Source organism: Lepeophtheirus salmonis, chromosome 11 (genome assembly GCF_016086655.4).
Source record: "Lepeophtheirus salmonis chromosome 11, UVic_Lsal_1.4, whole genome shotgun sequence".
Lineage (NCBI taxonomy): Eukaryota > Metazoa > Arthropoda > Copepoda > Siphonostomatoida > Caligidae > Lepeophtheirus > Lepeophtheirus salmonis.
In genome coordinates this window covers 15,186,756-15,200,658 of record NC_052141.2, presented here as the reverse complement: position 1 = coordinate 15,200,658, position 13,903 = coordinate 15,186,756, and the positions used below count along the sequence as shown (strand labels likewise).

The window sequence follows — 13,903 nt, the reverse complement described above, 5'->3', positions numbered from 1 at the left end:
TTTTAAAAACTGCGCATCAACAGGTTTTAACAAAATATATTCAAAGCAATAATATGATATCTAAAAGATAGCATAAAAATTCTGAAATTTTAAAGCCTGTGTATCAAGAGTGTTATTGATTAATTGATTGATAGTTGCTTGTTAAAGAAGAACATTCTAATCATAGACAGATTTTCAAATAAAAAATACTCTTTAAAAAACTATTTGATACTACTAAAGGTCGACTAACCGATAGACACAAAGAAGTTTGTGCCTCTCCTCTTTTGTGTACGGTTTTTCTCTGACCTATTTTTGTGTATATTTAATAGACAATTAGGAGTTAGAAATTATTCTGAATAATCTTCATGGTCTGTGTATGCCTATTTGTCACTTTTCTCGGAGCTTTGAGCTGTTCTCAATCATTAGTCTGTCATGTAATGAACACTATCTAGGTTTATTCATTTCCTAAAGGTTAAAACGATCTAAAAAAGAGAGGCACAAACAGAACGGTATTTTTAAAGCAAACACAATATATTGAAGACCTACACATGGTACAAATAACTCCAAAATATGCCAGGGAAGGAAGATCCCTCTGAGCTAACATCCTTGTTGGGGTAAAAATATGATGATTTTCCATTCTTAAAAGTGAGAAGAATGACTCAAGTTGGGCAATATTTGAGTTATTGATTCCAAGTTGTTATTTCAATGACACCATTCAATGGTAGGATTTTTATGAGAATAGATTATAATTTATTCTTCACTTATTAATAAAATTGACATTTTTGTAAGGAAAAAAATGAGAGTGAGGGGTTTGTTACACATGAGTTACGACCCTTGTTAATATCAGCTACCCGTTATATGATTTTGGGGGGAATAAATTTAGAACCCTCTAGATTTAAAAGAAGAGCAATAGTGAAGAAAAATATATTTATTTTATTATTGATTTTTAAATAAATTGAAACCAAAGATAGACAATAATACTTACTTCAGAGGGAGATGTTAACACAACGACAACTCATTAAATAATGAACAAAAATTAAGTAAGAGCACACGCAACAATTGTTTTTCCTTTCTTTATTTATAAACGTAGTTTTTTCATCTCTACTAATTAATGGAACAATATCAGAAACACAACAAAGTAAAAATGACGGTGCATCGCTCAGAAGAAGTGTGAGTACACAACCAAAACCGGAGAGGCACAAAGTAATTTGTTCTCGTCCGTAAATCGACCTTTAGACACTTAGATATATATTTCTTATAATTGAGGTTTCGTGATTTCTTTTTAAATTTTGAAATGTGTATAATTATTATTTTCTAATAGGATGTGAAACTCTGCAACACATTATATCTACCCTTACTTCATACGACTCAAAAACTATTGACATAAACAAAATTGTTTTCCTACATTTAAACATCATCAATCATTTCTTAATCATGCAGATATGAAATTTCCTCATATATTTATGCATGGATCAAATTTAACATTATATCTTTACCATCTGGGACCAATTCAAAAAATGTAATTAAAATATGTCTTAAACATATGAAGTAGAGTTAACGTATTAGTTTTTTGAATGAGGTATTTTTTTTCTAGATACAAACATACGTTTGGATGTGTATATATTATGAATAATATTAGTTGTATATTTAAGTGACGTAGAGGTTCAATAATCATAAATGCAAGAAAAAAACCAAGGTCCCACCGAGATTTGAACTCGGATCGCTGGATTCAAAGTCCAAAGTGCTAACCATTACACCATGGGGCCAATATATAAACTTGAGGAAAATGTAGATATATATAATTTTTACTTCACTTTTTAATAAGAAAGTTAGACCATTGCGTGAGCTCATCGTTAGTCACAGAACAATCATTTCTTATCTCCGATACTTATCATTCTCCGAGAAATATATATAATAAACGAGTTATACGTGATTTTTATATACATATTTTCAAATAATTATTCCTATACTTACCTCAAAAAAATAAGATAACACATGCATGTTCCTTCTTTAACAATCCATTTTTAATTTAAAAAAAAAAAAAAAACTTGTCAAAGTATGTTTAATTAGGTCACATGACCAGTATACATTTCACTAGTGTTGAGACTTGGTCCGTGATCAATTTTTTTTTATTTCGATTCGATCTTAGGGAGTTTTTTTAGTAATATTTCGTTGTTCCAAACTAGGATCTTTACCTTAGATCGAAAGTCAATCGTTTTTAAATCATCTACGCAATTTTCCCCCAAATTTCTTATTTATAAGTTGTACGTTTAACATTTATTCAATACATTTAACCTCATATAAGACTTATTCAGTTTTGAAACATAACTGACGTCATGAATGGTTCTTAAGTGATTTTATCTGGTCAGATTTGGCCCAAAATTTAATTCTAGACGGTGATCTTAGCCCCAAATACATGTACATATACACATTGTAGTCAAAGTTAGTTAAGATCAAAATCAGCCTACATAATTATATCTACTAGATGATCGAAATGACTTTTTGAGCAGAAGATATCCAATTTCAGTTGTAGTCTTTATATAGAAGTCGCAATAACTCTTAATTATCATGCAAGAGAATAACGAAGAGAAGAAACAGAGAGGAAAGGGTAAAAAATAATGATTATGAAAAGTAATATCCGGATATGAAACCTCCAAGGATTAGATTTCAAGGATTATATGTCCACATTATCTTTAGTGGAAGAGCTCAAGTAATTTCCTTTTCCTTTCTGTAGAACCGCGAGAAATTTCATATTAATTTTCGGGAAATTAATTTAAGTAATACTCCTCACAAAAAAAAAAAAAAAAGACAAGTCCAATTTTTAAAAAATTGTCAAAAACCTTTTTCATCTTTATTTCTTATTCCAGATTTATATACATCAGAATATGATAAATGTAATAGCAATGGGCCGTGAACGTTGTTTATTTATATTTGTTTGTTTGGAACACGATCAAGGTTGGTGGCATCTTGGAGCAAAATAATGCAACCATTGAATTCTAGCATCCATATTAATAAAGCAAAGTTTGTCTGCATTAATATATGCCGTCATTTTTTATCAAAGAAATAACAAGCTATTCATATTAGTGAAATATTGCAGGCGTTTTACATGTTGCTTCAAGCGTGTAGACAAAGTGCACTGTATATAGCGCTCCCTGATGTATATCATATTTATGCATATATATTTTTTTATTTAAGAAATATCTATATAATTAATTAATGAAATTTCGTATAATGTACTATAGGGCATCTGTACCTAAGGCTCATCCAGTTCCACTCTTTAGACTAATGTCCACCTGGCTCATCACTGATGGGTCATAACGTAGTATTAACTTTTTTCTGTTCAGCTATTTATATTATTTTTTCATTCTAGAGGAGAAACCATTTGTGTATTGATGAACACCATACATAAACCAAGAGTATCTCTGGAAGCCATTTTCTATATCCTTTGACAAAGTTTGTCTGTTAGTCAATACCTTATAACTTTGGGCTATGCAGGGTACTACCACTGGTTATTTAAGATATATATTTTTTAATGTTCCTTTAATTGTTTAGATGGAATTACACTGATTAAGTATAAGTAAAGCATTTTCTTTATCGATCTAGGAATCTTTTGGTGAAATTCATATACAGAAAGTATATTTCATCCTCTAGGAATTGCTTGGGCGCGAATGCACATTGAATTCAAGAGAAAAACTTCTCCCGAGATCGTCGTTTTTCTTAAAGGTCCTCTTTTCCAGAAAAAAAAAACTACAGTTTGATAGAACTTACTAGAATATTGTCTCAATTGCAATTGAGAACAAAAATCATTTACTACAAAATGCCTAGGATTTATGCATATATGATGCTGATCTCTACCGATACACGCTCCTTGCAAACCTCATCAAAATTAAAATTCATATTTTATCAATATATGTACTTCCCTTATCTTTTCTTTTTAATAAGGCGGGCAGAGCTACACCTACACACGCTTCTTGTTAAAAATGAGTCCTTCGTAGACAATCAGACCGAATGAAAAAAAACTTTGTTATTAATTTGTATATTTAAGTCGTATTTTGGACGATAGGAAAATAAATTAGGAGAAAATATCATTTTAAATTATTTAGTTTGGGCACCGAATCTACCTTCTCTCACACAACCTTGGGGATAATTGAATTTTTGTAGTTTGCTCATGCTTAATTAATAGCACCACATTTATACAAGATCATTAAGCAACTTGCTATTAATGATATTTTACAAAAAAAGACTTTAAAATATTCACACACATGAATTTGTAATTAAATCTTTTACATTCTAAGTTATTTCAAAAATTATAAATAAAATTTAATGATCCATTAATTATATTGTGGTGATCATTTTATTTTTAAATTCATTAATCTACAAATATTAAACGAATGAATTATTTTTTGCTAGCAGACTAACAATAATGACAATTATTTGAATAATATATGTTATTAAAGAAAAAAGAGAAAAATCTTTAATTATTTCAAATATAATTTATCAATTCATAAATATATTTAACGTAGTCTTTTGTAAAACGTTTTTTTTTTATTTCTATTGGATATCCATCTACTATTTATAAAATCAAAAGTTCTCGTTAGCAAGAGAATTAACTGTAATGATGTATATAAAATAATATCTGGGACGCCAACCAACTTGGTATGTCAGATTATTAACAAAAATAACTGATTCATTTGGCTCGCTTACAAGAATTAAATTCACTATTTTGAGTTAATGAAAAATCTCTAGTATTGTCGTTAATCGAATAAAGAATATTGGAATACTAAATATGCATAAATTGCTAGGATGCTATGATATTTATCTATTATATTCTAATTAGTGATGGGACAATTCTAAAAAAAAAAATTCCATCCTGATTTTTGTAAAATTTCCAATTACACATACAATTCTGACATTATATATAACATTGCTAACAATTTGTAGACTATTCCATATTTTTTACTAATTACAAAAAAAAAAAAAAAAAAAAAAAAAAGTTCTAGATTGAACTGCATCACTATTCTCTTTTTTTTAATAATTCATATATGATCCGTTCGCGGCAACAATAACGGACAAGGCGGCGAAAACTTCTACAAGCATCGACTATCTTGTCTTCTGGTTACGCAATCCACTTTTTTCGATGGTTGCCTTCAGAGAATTCTAAATGAGTGTGAGAAGTGGCCTTGACCTTACTTTCCATAATTCTGTATTAAAAATAGTCCAACAGATTAGAATCAGGGAACGATTGATACCAATAGCCCAGCATCCAAAAATTTGATAAATAGTTAATCAGGAGACTCTTTTGTGCCGTTGTGGGGCACTTGTTGTGTGTACCATCGGACCATCCTGATGGAATATATAATTACCCATTTCAGTAAAGGCGCTCTTGATGGTATCATTGTTGATTTTAATCTCAGATACACGGACTCTGAGTTACTTTGTTGGGTCTGAAGTGGACCTCTGCCTTTTGGAACAGAAGAAGTTGTTCTTGATTCTAAGTTCTTCAAAGGGCTTACTCAGTACCTTTTACGCTAAGCCACAAGTTCGACTGAAACCGACACCAATAAAGACTAAGAGTTCTTTTTGCTTCATCTTGGACGAAAAGAGTGTTGATGTCACTGTTTTCCCTCTAGTTTTGTCATTTATTATACAAAAATTTAATTTTCTGTACAACTTATTTATTGTTTCAACCTCGTTTTTATATTTAAAATGTACCTATTTAAACAAATAAGGAGCCTTCAAATTGGATCGTCCACTTAGTATATATATAATATACAATACATGGCTCATTAGACACTGATTGGCTCTTCTTTCCATGAATAAGCCTCAAGACATCATTAAAACGCTCTACTTTAAAGAAAAATGAAGAAATAATCGTTAAAAAAAAATAGGCCTTCATCTTGCATGTACATATCTTAGATATAAAATAGCCCCAGTAATGATCATAATAAAAATATAGGCATTTGAGGTCATTGCTTGAATAATAAAAAATACGAATTAATTAAAGAAATTGGGACTGCATAGAGTTGAACCATTGAAAGAAAAGAAAAAATATATATATTCAAAGAAATAGCCTACAGTGAGTTCTTTACTATTCAGAATAAATTAAGAAATTTGAAAGAAACGTCTGAAAAAATCCCGAAACTATATATTTGAATATCTCTATACATAAAATTTTAAATGAAAACGTATACTCATAAAAACTTTTTTAAATACACACTTACGAAGTCACGTATAACGTCTTGAAAACATTTCTTAGAAATAAGATTTTTGAGAGATTTTCTTCTCTTGTATCATTTGGCTCTGAAGATAGCTTCACAAAGGAGTACACATATGTAGGCACTTTAACGAATACACTTTGATAATAATAATAAAAAGCATCAATAAGTAACATGACACGAGACAGATAGCAAACTTACATATCTAAAAAAAAACATTTAAAATATTCAAAACCTTCTGTTTTATTTATGAGTCAAATAAAAGACTTAATAAGTTCCCAAATTTTTATTTTCTTCAATTTAATTTTGATGTGTTTAACTTTTGTATTCGACACGAGATCGTTATTTTTTTTCCCAAAGTTTGATTGGTGTTAGTTCAGAAAAGTTGTTGCTTGGTAAAAAAAAATACTTATGCAAAAGGTCATTGACCTACAACACAACACGCTAAATAATGCTTAGGATTTACAGTCCCAAACATATATATATATATATTTCTTTTTGAAAATGAGGCGAGAATTCAAATCATTAAGTATTAATTAATGTAAACATTAAGTAATTATTATTCATAAAGTATTTTGATGAAATATTATCAAGGGTTATTGCAAGTTAGTCCATTTTACGTTCAAGTTATCATTTATTATTTTCCTGGTTTTAATATTCATTTATATTTTATTCTTGAATTCTAGATAAGAGTGAAAAATTTCTATAAATATAGCTAGGAACGTAGGACTGAAGGCCCGAGGTGATGCTTCTTAGCACTCTTGAATGTTAATAAAGATTGAACCGATAAAAAATGACTGATTAGTAGTGTTGGATCGGTTTAAAAAACTAAAAGGACTGCAAATCTATCAGTCTTATAAAAATTTATCAGTCTTAGGACTGATCCTTATCGGTCTTTTGTAGAAACTACAATAGCTGAAATGACGTGGCTACTACTTATTACGTCATTATAGGGACTGAAGTTACATCATAATTCATTACCTCTTTCAAGGAGACAAGATACTTAAGGTGACTATATATAGTCACCTTACAAGATACCTGATCCAAAAATGTCTTAAAAATATGTATTACATCGTTATACAATATTATTTCCATAATGTGAATAAAAATTAATTGAATAGATGATGTGTGACCAGAACGTATTATAATGCATTCTAGCTGTCGCTCATTATTTTTTTAGTTCTTATATTCTCCAATCCTAGATATAAGAGTTCTTAGGACCGTTGATTGGTAAAAAAAATCGTACGGATAAAAAAAAAAAAGAAGATTGTACGGGTGGTGGAAAAGACTGCTAAGACAATCAGTCATGGGACTGATCCAAGTCTAATTAGAATACTTTGTATGACGTCAGTGGTAACCCTCTAGAGTAAGTTTTACAAAATCAGAACAGAGGTGAATAAATACATATTTAATTATTTTCTATATAGAATACATTTTGACGATAGAATAAATCATTTTAATTTTTTTTTATTTAAATGCAAATACAATCAGATTAATGTAAAAAAATAAAACCTTGTTCACTAAGGAATTCCTACAAATCATACAAACATATGAATAAAACTTCTTTTTTTTTTTTGTTGCATGAATGTGTAAATGATTTGATTATTCAATGAGAGGTGATGAATACTTACAAGAAAAAAAAAAAAGGTTTTTTTTTTACTCCTTTAAAACACTTACTTATATATTCTGTACACTGTATATATGTTATTTTGGATAACAAAATGATAACATATCAATATTTATTAAATAATTGGCTGACAATTTATTTTATATGGTTCGTGGAAACTTTGTTGAATGAACGCTGTACCAAAAAAAGTAGATTGGGGAAAAAGTAATTTCGTATTTTTGCTTTATTTCAATGGTTCTTAAAAATGTGTCACAATCATCCGATTTAAGCCAAGTATGCCCAAGTAAACATTTTGCCGAAGAGAATCCAACTTCCTAATGCCCTTTTCGTTGAACCTTTTGTGTCTATTGATAAAAAAAACTTGTAGACCCAATTTTCCGATGGTTTTTATTGAGGCCGAATGTGTTCTTCCGAGCGTGTTGGCCATAAATAGGAAAGGTTGTGGTCACATGGTGCCAGATCCAAAATGTAGGAGGAATTTATATGAACTTCCCATCTTAGCTCTCGGATCTTCTGGTGCATCATCAATGTTGTTTGCAGCATGTTATTGTATAGATGAGACACGATTCTACTCCTATACAAGTTTCGTTGTTTATCCAGCTTTCTGCAAATGGTTCAAAACGGTTTTATGATCGCTGTCAAGCTCCTGCGCGATGCAATGACACTTATACCGGCCCATATAGATATTTTCCGTAATTTTATCGACCTTTTCGGGGACAGGCTTACCAGTGCATGGTAGATAATTCATCTTCACTACACCAGGATGACATTGCTCGAACCACTATTGTCCAAAATGAAGCGAAAGGGTATCGGCCCTGTAACATTGCAAATTTTTCTTGAGCGCTTTCGAAATGTTTTTCCCTTTCAGGTAGTATAAATGTAAAATATCGTGAATTTCTTTGTTTGATCGTAGGATCCAATGTGACCAATTATGAACAAGATATACGTAGTTAAAAAAAGGGGGAGGGAAATACGAAATTGCTTTTTTCTAACTAATCATAGTAGGTCTTGTAAAAATTCATTATTTTTCTTATAGATGACTTTAGTAACACGTATCTTGTGATGCATATGTTGTATAGAAAGATAAGATTTTGTACTAAAGAACTTTATTAGACAGTTTCGTAATGTTCCACCATATAATATTTATTTTCTCTTGGCTGGTGTCAATTTTTGACGTCCTCTCAAACAATACTAAGTCTAACCAGATAATGCTGGAAACCTGGTAACAGAGGCTCAAGCACTCCCACTACAAATGATGTGGAAGAAATGAAAAATTACTACAATGTTATAACATATGTTCAAAATGTCATTTGTCATATATTCATAAAGAAAAAGAGTAGATATTAGATGTAAATAGTCAAATATATACCTATATTAAAAAAATCAACCCTGCGAAATTCATTTCTCAAAGTTTTTATGAAATTATGTCATTCCAATTTCCAGCCTATGACAGTCCATTTTTTTAGACAAAGTTATACATTCGACAATTTAAATCTAATTAATGGAGGTTTATTTCATAGACATATGATTAATGGTTGACAAATTGCCTTTTGAACTTAAATTATGTAATGGTTGTAATTTCTTAATAGTTGCTCAACAAAGTCTCGGTCATTTTGAAGGTACAGTTGTTATTTAACAGTCGTTTGAGCTAGTCGATGTGAGTTTTTTTGTGAAAAGGGACAAAATCGAGTTCCGAGCTGTCATTAAATATTTGATTTTGAAAGTTCTACCTTTAAATAGATTCAGACGCTAGCAGACACACCAATCCTTGGTGTGTTAAAATTTGACTCCAACTCAGAGTAATTGAGCCGAATATATAAACATTGTGTTAAACATAAAAACATGACAAGTAACGCAAGAATTATCTTAGACTTTCTCCTTAAATCAAAACCAGTCTATATTAACCCAAGAAAGTAAATGAAATGAACTACATGCAAACATGCTCACAACTATATGCTAAAGTAAAGCATTATTATAATAATACTTTACTCAACCAACAGAACAAAATTCACCCATCTATGCAACATAAATTGATTTTATATAGAGTAAAAAAATCGATTTAGTCGTGTGAAGATAAATTATTTTCCCGAACTAGAGGTTCAACCTATTTAGAAGTACTCATAGGCGCTAACGTGCTCACTTTCTAAACAAAGTAGATACAAATCCTTAACTCTGCATTAACTTTGTTATTAGAAGCCTTGGAAACTGCGAGTTATTTAAACCCAATAACCCACTACAACATAAATTAAATTAAATATTGTGAATAATTATTTTACTGAGGAAAACGCCGAGTACTATTAGGACGGGCTACAGAGATAGGAGCCGGCTCGCTGAGAAAAGTGTTTAGGGTTACATAGAAACTAAGTTGGGAAATAAAACTTGAGGTAGAATTGCTTGTATCCTTGATAGGTTGGAAACAATTCAGACCCCCCTCGTATAAAATAGAAAATGATTTTGTGAAATTATTTACAGTGTATGTAAATATGTACTTTTTTACTCCCTTCAAGGCATAATATATATTATGTCAATTTGAATAAATTTAATTCAACGTATGCACAAATGAATATTTCTGTCAAGGATCCTTTCATCCCTCATGTAATGACTTAACACTACTTTAAAACACCATTATCTTTTGTGTGGATTCTTTTGTGGCCTCATCCCTCTGTATATACAATCATAGAGACTAAGAATAAATAGTATAGATACGAAGAAGTCCGAAAGGATTAAATATATCCTATAAAAAAATATCATATAAATTATTTCCTTTCAAATGGCATCATTATATGTTTTTTCTAACATATATATTCCTATTGTCAAAGGGACTCAAGGAATAGAGGAAATTATGTTGCCGGTCCATAGTAAATGAGGTAGTAATCCATCTTTATACCAGGTATATTTTTGGGAGTTTGAAGTAAATATATTTTGCTTATTTAAAGGGCTTTCAGGGCCAAATCATGTTCTCTGTCATCGTCTTTAAGAAGAATGTTCGTGACACAATTCATTCAAATTTGGATTTGCTCAAGCTGCCATCATAAAGGTGTGATACTACATGGACATGTCCTTCATTGTCAAGAGCTGCCAATCTGTTTGTCACATGTCGGGGCTGTTATTGCTCGTGAATCAAAACATATTCAATGAAAAATATAGCTTAATATAGTATTAGAAAATCTCAAAAATTGGTTTTGACGGAACTTTTCTTGAATCCATAAAAATCACGGCGGTGGTAATGTCAAACACGTTTTGTCACTTGGTGCAAGGCGCAAGTATCGCGGAAGAATCTCATAGGTTCGTCAACGATAATTATCCTAACTGAAAACCTTATTAAATATGAAAATTATAAATAAGAATATTAAATATGAAGCAAAGTTTATAAAAATGAAAATGATGCAACGAAGTAATTTAAGTTTTCCACATAAATTTCGAAATCCTCCTAGTGTTTACAATTAGAGATCCTGTGAAGGTTTAATTGAATAGAGGGTGCCCTAATGGTCTTTCTTGTACAGTCTCTATGGGAGAAGAACATTAAGAAATCACATCAATACTTAAATATTTGTTATTAAAAACGTGCACGAACTAAGCTGAAATACGGGGAAAAGAAATGAACTAAGAAAGTTTATGAATGTATTCTGGAGTAGGCTTTTTGCTCATCCAGGGGTCTAAAAAAATCAGGAGAAAGATCAGTAAGTATTATCTCCTGTCGTGATATACTTTTTCAATAACTTTTTAATAGTCATAATTTAAATAAAATGAATCTGGAGAAAACGCTCACAGCACGTTGGTTCATCGGGACTTACATGTGGGGCTTAGATATCATATCAATAATATGTATATACCTAAAGAACTTCAATCTAACTAGTAAATAATCCTTTGGCTCATTAAAAAAAGGAATTAAATAATTAATGACCTTTATTGTATCTCATTATGACCTTTTTCATATATTTCCATTAATGGATTTTCATTCTTAATTTTTGAAAGCTCCTTCAATACTTTTTAGTACTGCAATAATTATAAATTATATTAATTAATCATTTCTAAAGACCATTATCGGCTGAATAATGATTGTCTTGTAATTTACTTTTGTTTTATGATCGTTCATACCCATTTTGTATCATAAAAGGTTTTTTATTATCTATTATTTATGGGGAGAAGGATAAATTAATTGTTGGATTGACATACATTTAGGTTTGAGAAGTGAAAATACAAATGGAACAGAAATAGAAATAAAGTTTGTATTGTGAGTGTTAATGGGTTTAGTTTATTTTGCAAATTTATTTTAGTTAAAGTTGCCAAAAAAGAGTAATTGGATATTGCTCAAAAATATTCCTATGAAGGTATATTATTAATGGCTTTTTTAATGTTAAAGGTGTTGCATGTTTAAAATGACTTGATAACGTTTTACTGAGTGTAAAAGAAGCAGAACTTCTTGATTGCTCTAAATCTAAGAGTATTAACTTTCCGTTAATGAACTGGGATATTTTAGACCCCAAGATTTATAAACATGCTCTTTCTTGATATCTTCATTTTATAGCCCATATTTTTCAGAAAACTCCTGCAGCATTAAATCAGAATATATTCATAATGCCTACTTTAGGATTTATTCGTTTATTTAGCAAAAAAAAAAAAATATATATATATGTCTCTAACGGGTCTTTTTATAGCATGGTGAAAAGAAACTTATCCAAACAAGATGGAGTGTGGTGAATTATATAAAATTTGAAGAGTTCTAAAATGATGGTTTCATATTGATGGGGATATATACATTTTTTTTTAAAAGTCGTATTTGATTTGTCCTGAAAAAACTGTGAATAGATTTTTCAATACGGTAAACAGTGTATCGAAGAAAAGAATAAGTAGTAAATCATTCCACCTACCAAATCTGGTTTGATACTTATCGAAAAATTCAGGAAGAGATGAGGGATAAATTCAAGTACAAAGGAGTTTTTAAAAAGCATTCAATCCCCGTGATTTTTTTAATACACATAAAGACTAAACCATAGGCTCATTACGAATTCGGTGTTTACAAAAAGAAAAACAAAAAAGAGGCATGAAAAATAGTGTACAAAACACAAAATGGAAATAGGATAGTTAGGTCGTTTATTAAAAGTGTATCTATTTTAGAGTGACAAAAATCGAAAGTCCAAAAATATGATGTCAGACTGATTTGATTATTTTTTTCAGTTGGGAACAAGTAACAATAAATACTGCGTCATAGGGTATCGAGTGTTTTTGATCTATTACATCATAATTGAAGGAGACGCTATCTGATGGGCTCATAGTTGGTATTTTTGATATTTAAATTAAATAGACCAATGTCCTATAAATCATAATGAAACTTTATAAAATGGCTTTACAATTATATAAAATTTAAAAAAAACTGTATTAAATACAAATTGAAGCAACTGATAAACACTGATATTTGAACTAAATCATGGTCATATGTACTAAACATCCTTACAAAAGCCTAGATTTGTACAACTTCTTTTTTTTGATAGATTAAGGAAGATAAAAGTAGGAATATTAGATAATAATATCTAATTTTTACCATTGCAATAGTTAATTTTTATCTACAACTGCCACAGGGTCCCTGCATTGCAGGGCCGAATAGAGGGGAATAGAAACAAACAATAAAGGTAAAAAAATAAAAAATAGACAGAGAGAGAGAGGGAAGTAGAAAGAGAAAGACAGATAGAGAAGGAAAATTAGAATTTGATTTGGTAAAAACGGCCTCTTAATTACATCAGAGATCACAAAAAATATCAAAGGAACATACAAAATTAATTTCTACATCTACTTGCTAAATTTTAGACTGATCTGATCCACTTTTTGTACATTAGGAATGAAATACGGGTTATGATTGTCCAAAAACTTGGTTCTTTATGCTTCTCCCAAAATGGCCAACATAAACAATGCTCACATCAAATGAAAACCTCCATACATGACTGATTTAAAATATCCAAAACGTCCTTGGACCAGAGGAGGGTGACATTTACGAATGTGGTATATAACATTTTTGACAATCACACAATTTTATAAATAAGTGACTATTGTGTTTCAAATAGCCACTTATTTGTCATTGAGATGT

The 13,903-nt window shown here is 30.1% G+C and overlaps 1 non-coding gene across 1 annotated transcript; it reads right to left on the bottom strand.

Moving 5' to 3' along the window:
• Positions 1 to 1,673: 1,673 nt before the first annotated feature.
• Positions 1,674 to 1,745, bottom strand: TRNAQ-UUG (transfer RNA glutamine (anticodon UUG)). Its single transcript has one exon. It is a non-coding gene; the product is annotated as a tRNA-Gln (tRNA).
• Positions 1,746 to 13,903: the final 12,158 nt, after the last annotated feature.